This window comes from Varroa destructor, unplaced genomic scaffold (assembly GCF_002443255.2).
Source record: "Varroa destructor unplaced genomic scaffold, Vdes_3.0 BEIS01000006.1, whole genome shotgun sequence".
NCBI lineage: Eukaryota > Metazoa > Arthropoda > Arachnida > Mesostigmata > Varroidae > Varroa > Varroa destructor.
In genome coordinates, this window is record NW_019211459.1 from 12,684,546 (window position 1) to 12,693,571 (window position 9,026).

A 9,026-nucleotide genomic window follows, 5' to 3' on the forward strand; every position below is an offset into this window, starting at 1 on the left:
GGCCAGTTACCGTTCAGCGGTTGAGTTATCGCTTTATGTTATTTGCTAATGCGGAACTTGTAAATGTATAATAAAACGGGTACAACAAGCGAAAAAATAGAATCCAGCGTAACTTAAATAATACGTTATGCCTACATGAATACATTTTTACCGTTGATCTTTTGCGAACCACAAGACATATTTAGAAACTTGCGTTCACAGTTCGGTAGCTAAACCTCAGGCCTTGACGAACTGTTGCTCACAGGATTCACCTCATATCGCGTCTATACACAATTAATACGACATGAACCACTGAAACGAACTCAGGATAACCAGTTTGTCTGTCCAACTTTGCCCTAATTATTTTGACAACGACGATGTGGTGTACAGAATCAATTCAACTTAATGTATCAGAGTAAAAACAATAGAACAACTTAGAATTTCGTAAAAATACTACACTATGGAAATCCTTCGTATAAATAACGTTATTTCATAGGTAAATATTATAGAAATGGAGACTTAATTACTTTCTATATTCATTTGAATAGTTTTTCTAATCATTCTTATTCGGCTATGCCGCGGACGTGCTTCCAACCGGACGCCAAAAAATAGCCGTTACGCATTTCTGTTGGATCAGCGTATGGTAGCGTTAGATCTGTGAGGATTATTAGTTGATTAGAAGTATTTATCAACAATACTGGTTGTACCACTATTAAATATGGCTGATACTTTTTTTTTTTTTTGATAAGCTCGGTTTTGTGCAATTCGTGAAGTTATCGATTTTTTTTCAGTAACGACATCATATCTATTCCGTCCACATACAGCATGCATGTATGTATACCTTAACACTAGTAAAAACAATCTACAATTATGGTAATGATAAACTGGCCGTCAATAATATTACTACTGAGAATACGGACATTAGTCCCACATTTAATTTTTTTTGTTGGATCTATGCTAATAGCCAGAAACATGTTGACACAGCGTCGAACAGCGGAAATCAATAAAAAATAAAAAAACAACTATTTTCATTTGTTGATTTATGGCTAAATTGCCGACGACAGAGAAACGCTAGAATCGGCCATAGCAAACTGTGAGATACATCGGCGCTAAGCCTTATTCCGCGTGTCGACGCATAGCGCTAAAAATAATTGCGCTGCCTTACAAATCTTATCTACAGCGTATTAAAAAATCGTACAGCCATCTAGGTGAGGGTGAAAAAAACCTTTGGCATAAACTAGTTATGTAGTTTTTGTTTGCTCGTCGATAGACTGCAATTTAGTTAAGTTCACTGTATTTAAGTTCAATAAACAAGTTTACAAGTTAAAAAAGCTGGAGACATGCTTTCTAGAAAACTAAGTGTTACTTTTAAACGCGATTTAATGCCGTTCGAATCCGCACTTTTCGAAAATGGACTTCAATGCCATTTTTCATCATCCTTTCTCGAAGCTCCATCGATCTGGTCGGGGGTCCGAGATTGGACTGGTAGTTCTTTCGCAAACGATGTACTAAACAGAACGAACGGGTACTATATAACTGCTTCATGTATAGTACGTCGGTGATCGTGGAACGTTTCCAGTATCCGTGGCAACAAATAGAAGGCTGTATCTGTCTCGTTCAATTTATTCTTCGTTCGTCCTGGCTATAAATTCAATTTACACAGCCATGGTACAAAAAAACACAATGGCTTATAAATAAAAAAAAATCGAATTAACTCTATGGAACTTTTTGTTACGCCGCGGGTGGTATGCTACGGTATAGAATATGTCTAGTTGGTCTAGATGGGTGTCTTTGTTCACAAGGGCTTTTTTGATCGTTACACCTTTTTGTTTATATGAAAAACATCGCTTGTATAGAATGTGACAGAACTATATCCAACCAAATTTGTCGATAACAATGAAAGCTAACATTCTAAGTAATTTTAACAAAATGCCAAATTAAGTTAAAACCTCTTTCTGCATAAACTAATGTAATTAGCATTATTAGAGTCTACAGCTGTTCGCCTTCTTAATAATATACGGACGATCGATGATCGATAGGAATCACATGATCAAATGGACCTACAAACAATTTATCGGCCGCAGCTAATGTTTTTCCTTTGTCAGAAAAAGAAGATTTCCTTCGCGACAGGCTACGCATATGCAACAGAGGTTATTTCTGTCTAGGACTACTTTCAGAATTTCAATAAGTCTGCCTTCGTTGGTCCGCACGGCTATCTAATGAACCATATCGTCAGAAGAGTACAGACTCCTTCGTGAGATACCCTCAATGATGATATTAAAGAGAAAACGTTCAATACAGCCGATTTTTCGTTTGGCAACCACAAGTATTTTCATTAACGTATCCATAATAAGGCAAATCACCACTGTTAAATTTGACTATTAGTATATTGATTATTACGGACAAATTTACCGAATTTCAATAATCTATTTACCTACCCAGCGGTAAGTTAGACAACGCCTGTCTCCATATGACGACATTTTCTAAACTAGCCACAGAACTTGCCCAAGCTTCTTTCTTTGCCGGTAGCGATTTGCGAACAAGACAATTAGTAACGCGGCAGAGCCGCTGACTAAATAACAGTTTATTTCTATTCGCGGCCTGTGGGGGAATAAGGGGTTCCTCGCCTTCATCACCATATGCGGGCTTACGTTTACCGCCGCGTCAAGACACTACAGCTAAAGACACTGAAGCCGTCTCGCCGCAGCTGCCTCTCGCCGCGAACTGGCGGGTTAAATTAGAGCGGTGAGAAAATGTCGAACTATTTTCGTCGAACAAAATTAATTAGTCAACGGTAGTGCCAGAGTTTTTTTTAAACTAGTTACAAAATTCGAGTCTCCTACTTCTGCAAGAAGGGTAAGGTATGATGGCGGGTCTGCGGTAAGGATGTCCAAGGAGGTTAACAACATTGCCGACAGCGTTAAGCTAGGTTCTCCAAATTCCCTTTGCCTAAAGAGAACTAAATGCTAAATCGAAGACAGTACCGCTCTGCAAAACATATTTAACCTGAAGTAAGGCTCTGCTCTGTGAGTCTAAGTTCGCCATTCCCAATCAAGAATGGTTCTAGCTTTTTCCGTTTTGGGGTGTTGGGGTTACGTTAATGAATAGTACTAAGATTTTGATCGTTGGTGGTGCTCGTCGAAAAATACTTCTCGAGCGCACTGGAACCGCGGCACTTTACCTGTAGGTTGACACTTTGCGAAATAAATTTTATTAGATATGAATCGCTACGCAAAAGAAATGCTCAAATGCCGTTTCTGCCTCTAAGGAACTGATGGGGCATAAAGAGGGGCCGGGTAAGGCTGTTCCTCAGAGGACGCACGAATTTTTTTTATTACCTATACTTCAACCTTTCTAACAGACCAGGATAAATTGACTTTTGCTAATTATACAGACCTATAAAATCCAAAACTCGGCAATAGTGGCTTGGAAGTTATACGTGTTCGCGTAGAAACGAGCTTGATTTCCATGTTCAAAAACACCGTGATTTTTACCTTAATTAGTACTTATAAATCTACAATCAATCGAACAAACGAATCCTCCCGTGTCTGGCTTGTCTTTTTCGTTAAATAAATATTATCAAAACATTTATTACCCAAACTTTGTCCAACGCCGTAACTTTTATTAAAGATACTTTATTCAGCAACGCATAATAGCCATCGTTAAGACAGGGAACCAACTTAACGCTAGGCATAATACGAAGCTTTGCTTAATAATGGCTGCTACAGGGATGAGATTTATCTTACGAGGCATTACTACTAGTGGCATTTCGTTACAAACAGGTGTGTGCTATGTCTACTATAAATGACAGCTGGCTCTTGATAATAAAAAAGCTCGTTTTGTGACAGCGTTCCGCCGATATAGGGAGAGCAAAAACAGAATCTGGTCTGTGTGGACGTATGCCGAAGCTCGATCGTATCTTCTGTTCTGTCTTCTGTTGATTTCTACTGAAGTCTTGCTCCAATGATATAGAAATAAATGTCTTCATACAGATTGATGTGTGTAAACAATGTTCTCACGACGGAGATCGACGTCTTAGCTCCAAAAAATCATCGCTAAGTGCACCTCAATTTGTACAACTCTTCCTGGTAAATATGACCAGTCGGCTTTAATTCAGTTATGGATCGTCGTCCCCGTGATTCTCAAACGAAGATTCGCGTTACGTAAATAAAAGTGGTAACAAACAATTTTGCTAAGCTCAATTTCTTCGACGATAACTTTCACGCTGATGACAAACCATCATAACGAAGTCTTGCTTCGTTTCAATCACAGTTCCGTATCGACATCTGAAAGAACTCCCATGCCTGCTTTGAGAGTTTGTCACAAACCGGGCTTTGACTTCGTTCGTATTGCATAATGCTTAAGGTGGTCACAGTTCGCATCTCCACTTCCAGTGCATTTTATCCATGGCTTGCGATAGCCGCTGGCGTCATCTCTCATCAGCAGCCTGATTGGCGGCAGCAGTAAAACTTTGAAGAACCTCTTTAGTCGCCTTTAGTCTGAATGGAAATTTACCAATTGCATCGGAAAGAATTGCTTTGGTTGGTAGAGTCTCGAAAGAGTCGTCGTCGTCGTTCTCGGGATAATCCAATTGCGAATACATGGGGTATTCTCGACTCAGACGTGCGTTCCGCCCAACGCATAGTCAAATATGATAGGCTGGCGCTGTTTTCGGGGAAGCCATTTTGCTGGTTGTTGTGCAGTCGGCTGTACGTATGAATATACGTCGTTGCGGGCAAGGACGAACTAGCGATTTTGAGAATTGTCTACCCTGCGATTCGGTTAATCGCCATTGCAGGAGACGATGATGATCTATTACCCATTCATTGCGTGGCTGACCCGCGTTGTTTTTTGCCAACGTACCACATAGCGGCATCCATATGCTTTCTCGTATGGAACGACAGAAAGCCCTCCCTGAAAAAAAGTCGTAGTGACAGTCCAGGATTTCCTTGACATGTTTCTCAGAAAATCGTGGAAATTGCATGTAGACGCACATCGTGCTACCGTACGTGACGCCAAATGACGGAGGTTTTTGCATCAGTAAAATTGACAAGTTGATGGAAATCTGATTGTTTTTTAGTTTTACTTCGTTCGATTCCAGAGAGTGCGTTGGCATTTACTGAGGAATCAATCTTAGGAGGCAATATTGTACTCTGCTTGATTGATGTTCAACAAGTTTACTGGAAAACTTCGTTCAACTTAGCGTACGAATAACCTGCGTTCAAGGTTTCATTACATGGGACTGGACTCCTGGTAGGTGTGCCAATTGAAACCAATGTCAAGCGGAAGGGTGCCCAGTTTAAGCAATATGAATCGTATTAACCTCTGAGGCAACATATTTAACACACTCTATATCATTTTCATTCTAGTGAATAGGCAATCTTTGCACTTTAGCACGGCTTCTGCTAATAGCTGAATGGTAACGTTTCAGGTCTATTCAAACGCCCGTTGAAACACAATTCTTCAGTGGGGTGGACCGATGTCTTTATCGAAGTCGGCAAGTTTAATTTTACAGTATATTTTTGTCAACGAACTGTTCCAGTGCCCCAACGTCGTGTGTTTTTTTTTTTATTTCTAAATATATATATATTTTTTAATCTTTAAATAATCCTTGTCTTTTATGTAAAAATGTGTCCGTTGTTTGCTATGGCTATTTGCTATTTTCTAGGCAACACGGACACAATCGTGATAACAGTCTACCTAGCTGGAAAGCAAGATAGTGAACCTATTCCTAAACCGGCTGCACCGCCCTAACCTAGTATATTTGTGCATCCCACTTCTCATAGTTGTCGCTAACTAGACCCGATCGTACCAGACCTGACGTTGCTGCTAGCGTCGTTGACGCTGAGAAAAGATTTCCCTCAACATTTCCAGCTAGTCCATATCTGGGTACCGAAAGACAGTTACCACCAATTCGTACCTAACAGCAAACTCATTCTGACCAAACGAATGATGACGCCTCCTTGACACTATCAGTCACAACGGACTACGCCGACGTTGATACTCCATGGCGTCAAGCGGTAACACTCAGACGAAAAAGTCCTCGACGCTGCCGTCTCTACTGGTACTGGAACGGCTTCTTACGCGCGTCGTCCGCCGCTATGGCCGTCGTCAATTGTCGCTGCAGCTGTAGCTGTAGCTGTCGTCTGACAGCTTCGACGCCGCGATTGCGGTAGCTCGCACCATGCACCGGGCGGTGGTGGCGGTGGTGGTTCGCGAACTGGCGTCACGATGACCCCCCTTTGCTTCGCCTGGGCTTCTCGTGGCGCCCTCGCCGTGCCATCGCGCGCCCGATCGTAGTAGACCTTTCTCACTCTTTTCTATTTGGCCGGCTCATGATCTATACGGCGTCAGGCCGGTAGAATGGCAGCACCCAAGCAAATCAGCAACAACTGAAGTTGCTTTAACATCGGCAGCAGCGCCACTGGCTGATATAGCTTATCGGAGGGGGCGGTCACCAATACCTCATCAACGTCGGGCTTCGTTGGGACATTTAGATCCACCCCCTAATACCATAGCTATCAGCACTGTGCTCTGCTGCGGTTCGGCTGGCTTTCCTGTGCTTAGATAGTCGCGTTCGTATTTAACGTGTTCGCTAGGGTGAAAAACCGCTTTGAAACTTCCAGTTTCCTTACAAAATGGCGAGTCAACAGGTTTGGGTGGAGGCGTGATCTCCGGAGGGTCGGGAGTCCGGAGGGATCGCGCCGGAGATCGCTCTCCTGCAATGAGCAGTAAATGGCCCGCTTTTTCAAAGCTCTTGAGTTTGACGAGATATTGAAGATTTGAATGCATCGTAGGATGTACCGACAGCGAACTAGTGAGAAAGAGAGAAAAAAGGATACTCAAAGTGTTGTGGTGGTGCAAACTCGTCAACGTAGGAAATTGTGCAGTCCCTGGATTATGGTAACAGGTTGCTGAGAGCGTCTCCTATGAATTCCTTACCAGCTTTGGTCTGCCTGTCATGTTGAACGATTCGCTTTCGTGAACGATCCGCATTAGGTCGAGATCAAGGTAATTCTCACCTTTAAGAAGACATCTCCACTATGAAATATCATCACTACATCTCTAGCATTTTTATTTGCTATAGTCGACACTATTGAACACTCTCTCCATTAAATACATTTTGTAACCGGATGGGCAAATGCAACGCATCTAAATATACGCCTGTGCTTTGATTTACAATACCAAATCAGAAGCTACCTCCGAAAGAGTCACAAAATTATCTTACGATTCTAAGCCAGTTAACGACAAATAAACATTTAATGGAGAGATTTGATTCTCTCGGAACGTAACCGAACATTTCGTAAAGACGTCATCGAATAATCTTCATGCGCCTGTGTGTCTTGTCAGGTCATCGAGGGTGCTTTTATTTTTTTAACATAATAATCGTATTCAATGAAAATTAGATGTGAATTTCTTATCGCACAGGGAAGAGCCTTCTGTTACAGGGAAAAAAAAACGATACTCAGTTATAATTATTTTTGGAAATAGTTTTAACTTTTATGTCCCCCAAAAGGACATCTTTTTCGTTGGAAAGGAGGAAATCAGCCTTTTATCTAAAATGGATTTAGGGAGCTTTCTATTTGAATCGCCCCCTTTCTACCTCGTTAGCAAGATCTGCCCTCATTTGTCACCCCAGTTGCCAATGGTCTGATGCAAAATACAAGAGTTACTGAAAGTACCTGGGCAACCTGAAAAAAATTCCATTTTTAAAGATGCATACTCTTGTGCTTTGATAATGCATAGATAGAAGCAGTTATCTCCAGGTGGCACCTGATCGTACGATGATAACTAGGACAAACGATAAACTACTTCAGCGACAATGAAAACATCATAATGGGTCTCCGTTATATGTTATATAAACTAACGATTTTTCCAGAGGGAAACGTTAGAATAAAAACAAAATGAATACGTATAGCAACGTGGAGACGCCACCCATTATATAAAATACCGAAAACAATTTATGATCCTAATTTATGATACGAGCCGCCAGCGAACATAAATCCAAGAAGTACATTTGTTACGTAGCAGACTGATTAGATGGCAAGGCGTTCCATTCCCTACGCTACTTTGGAGCACATCGCGGACGATCCGTGTATTCCTGGCCATGCGTAAAAACGTTAGTATCAAACTATTAATAATTCAACGATTTCAATTAACGGATAGGTGAGGTAGAAGCCGGTACAAATTGCTTGTCTGCCACGTACTAGTTCGACTTAACAACTATGGATTCTCTATGTTTGTTGAAGTCAGTGCATGAGATGTATTCTAATAAACTTTAGGCGCCTTGCGAATTGTCTCTGCACTGAAGTGAGAATTAAATAGAAAAAAAAATAGGATATTAGGGCAGTTGTTACTATTGTCCTATTATCAATCGTAGGGAGGAAAATGCGTACCGTTAGAACAAGCGCGATGTCGATTTATTACGGTGGCTGGCAGATTGTTCGAAACAAATAGAATTTGGCTACAGAAAACTAGATTCTCACATCATTAGCCGATCGCTCATTATACGGCCAATTACTGCGTGTTTCATTTCTAATATTTGCAAGCTTGTTAAGTAACCTATTTCGTATTCTGAGCGTTCCTAGTCTAACAGGAACATGGCTGACCCTGGAGCATCTAGAGATAATTTTCAGTAATTACCTCCGTTTACTTATCGACTTCATAGCTTTGATTTACTTATTTTCAAGGAACAACAGAGGATATATTACTTTACTATTAAAAACCGCATACTAAGTCTGCCATCTGCTTTCGGCGAAACCGATTCGGTCTTATTGAATCGACAGTCAATGTTTTTTCAATGATAATTCATAAATAAGGTTAATCCAAATAGATTTACTCCGCTACATCTCTGTTCTATAATACATTGAACTAAAACAATATTTCTGTCTAATTTGTTATTCTACAGCGTAGATAAATCTATACGAAAATAGCAATATCCCTTGCGTTGTTCTTTACCCCACTAAGTTTAGTTAAAAATATATTAAGAGCTAAACACAAACCCCTGAATACACGAAAGAATTTAAAAAAAACTGAGCTTTTTCCAC

The 9,026-nt window shown here is 40.8% G+C and overlaps 1 protein-coding gene across 4 annotated transcripts in view; it reads left to right on the top strand.

Moving 5' to 3' along the window:
* Nucleotides 1-9,026, top strand: part of LOC111252881 (uncharacterized) — a 40,328-nt gene that overhangs the window by 7,399 nt on the left and 23,903 nt on the right. The window contains exons 1-2 of one of the 4 annotated variants that reach the window (XM_086993463.1): nt 6,332-6,990; nt 8,008-8,098. The exons of 1 other annotated variant lie outside the window; for it this stretch is intronic. The gene's annotated coding sequence lies outside the window, so the exon portion shown is untranslated. Of the gene's footprint in view, nt 1-6,331; nt 6,991-8,007; nt 8,099-9,026 lie in introns of those variants that run through there. 2 more of the 4 variants (XM_086993466.1, XM_022811479.2) reach the window with 2 other exon arrangements.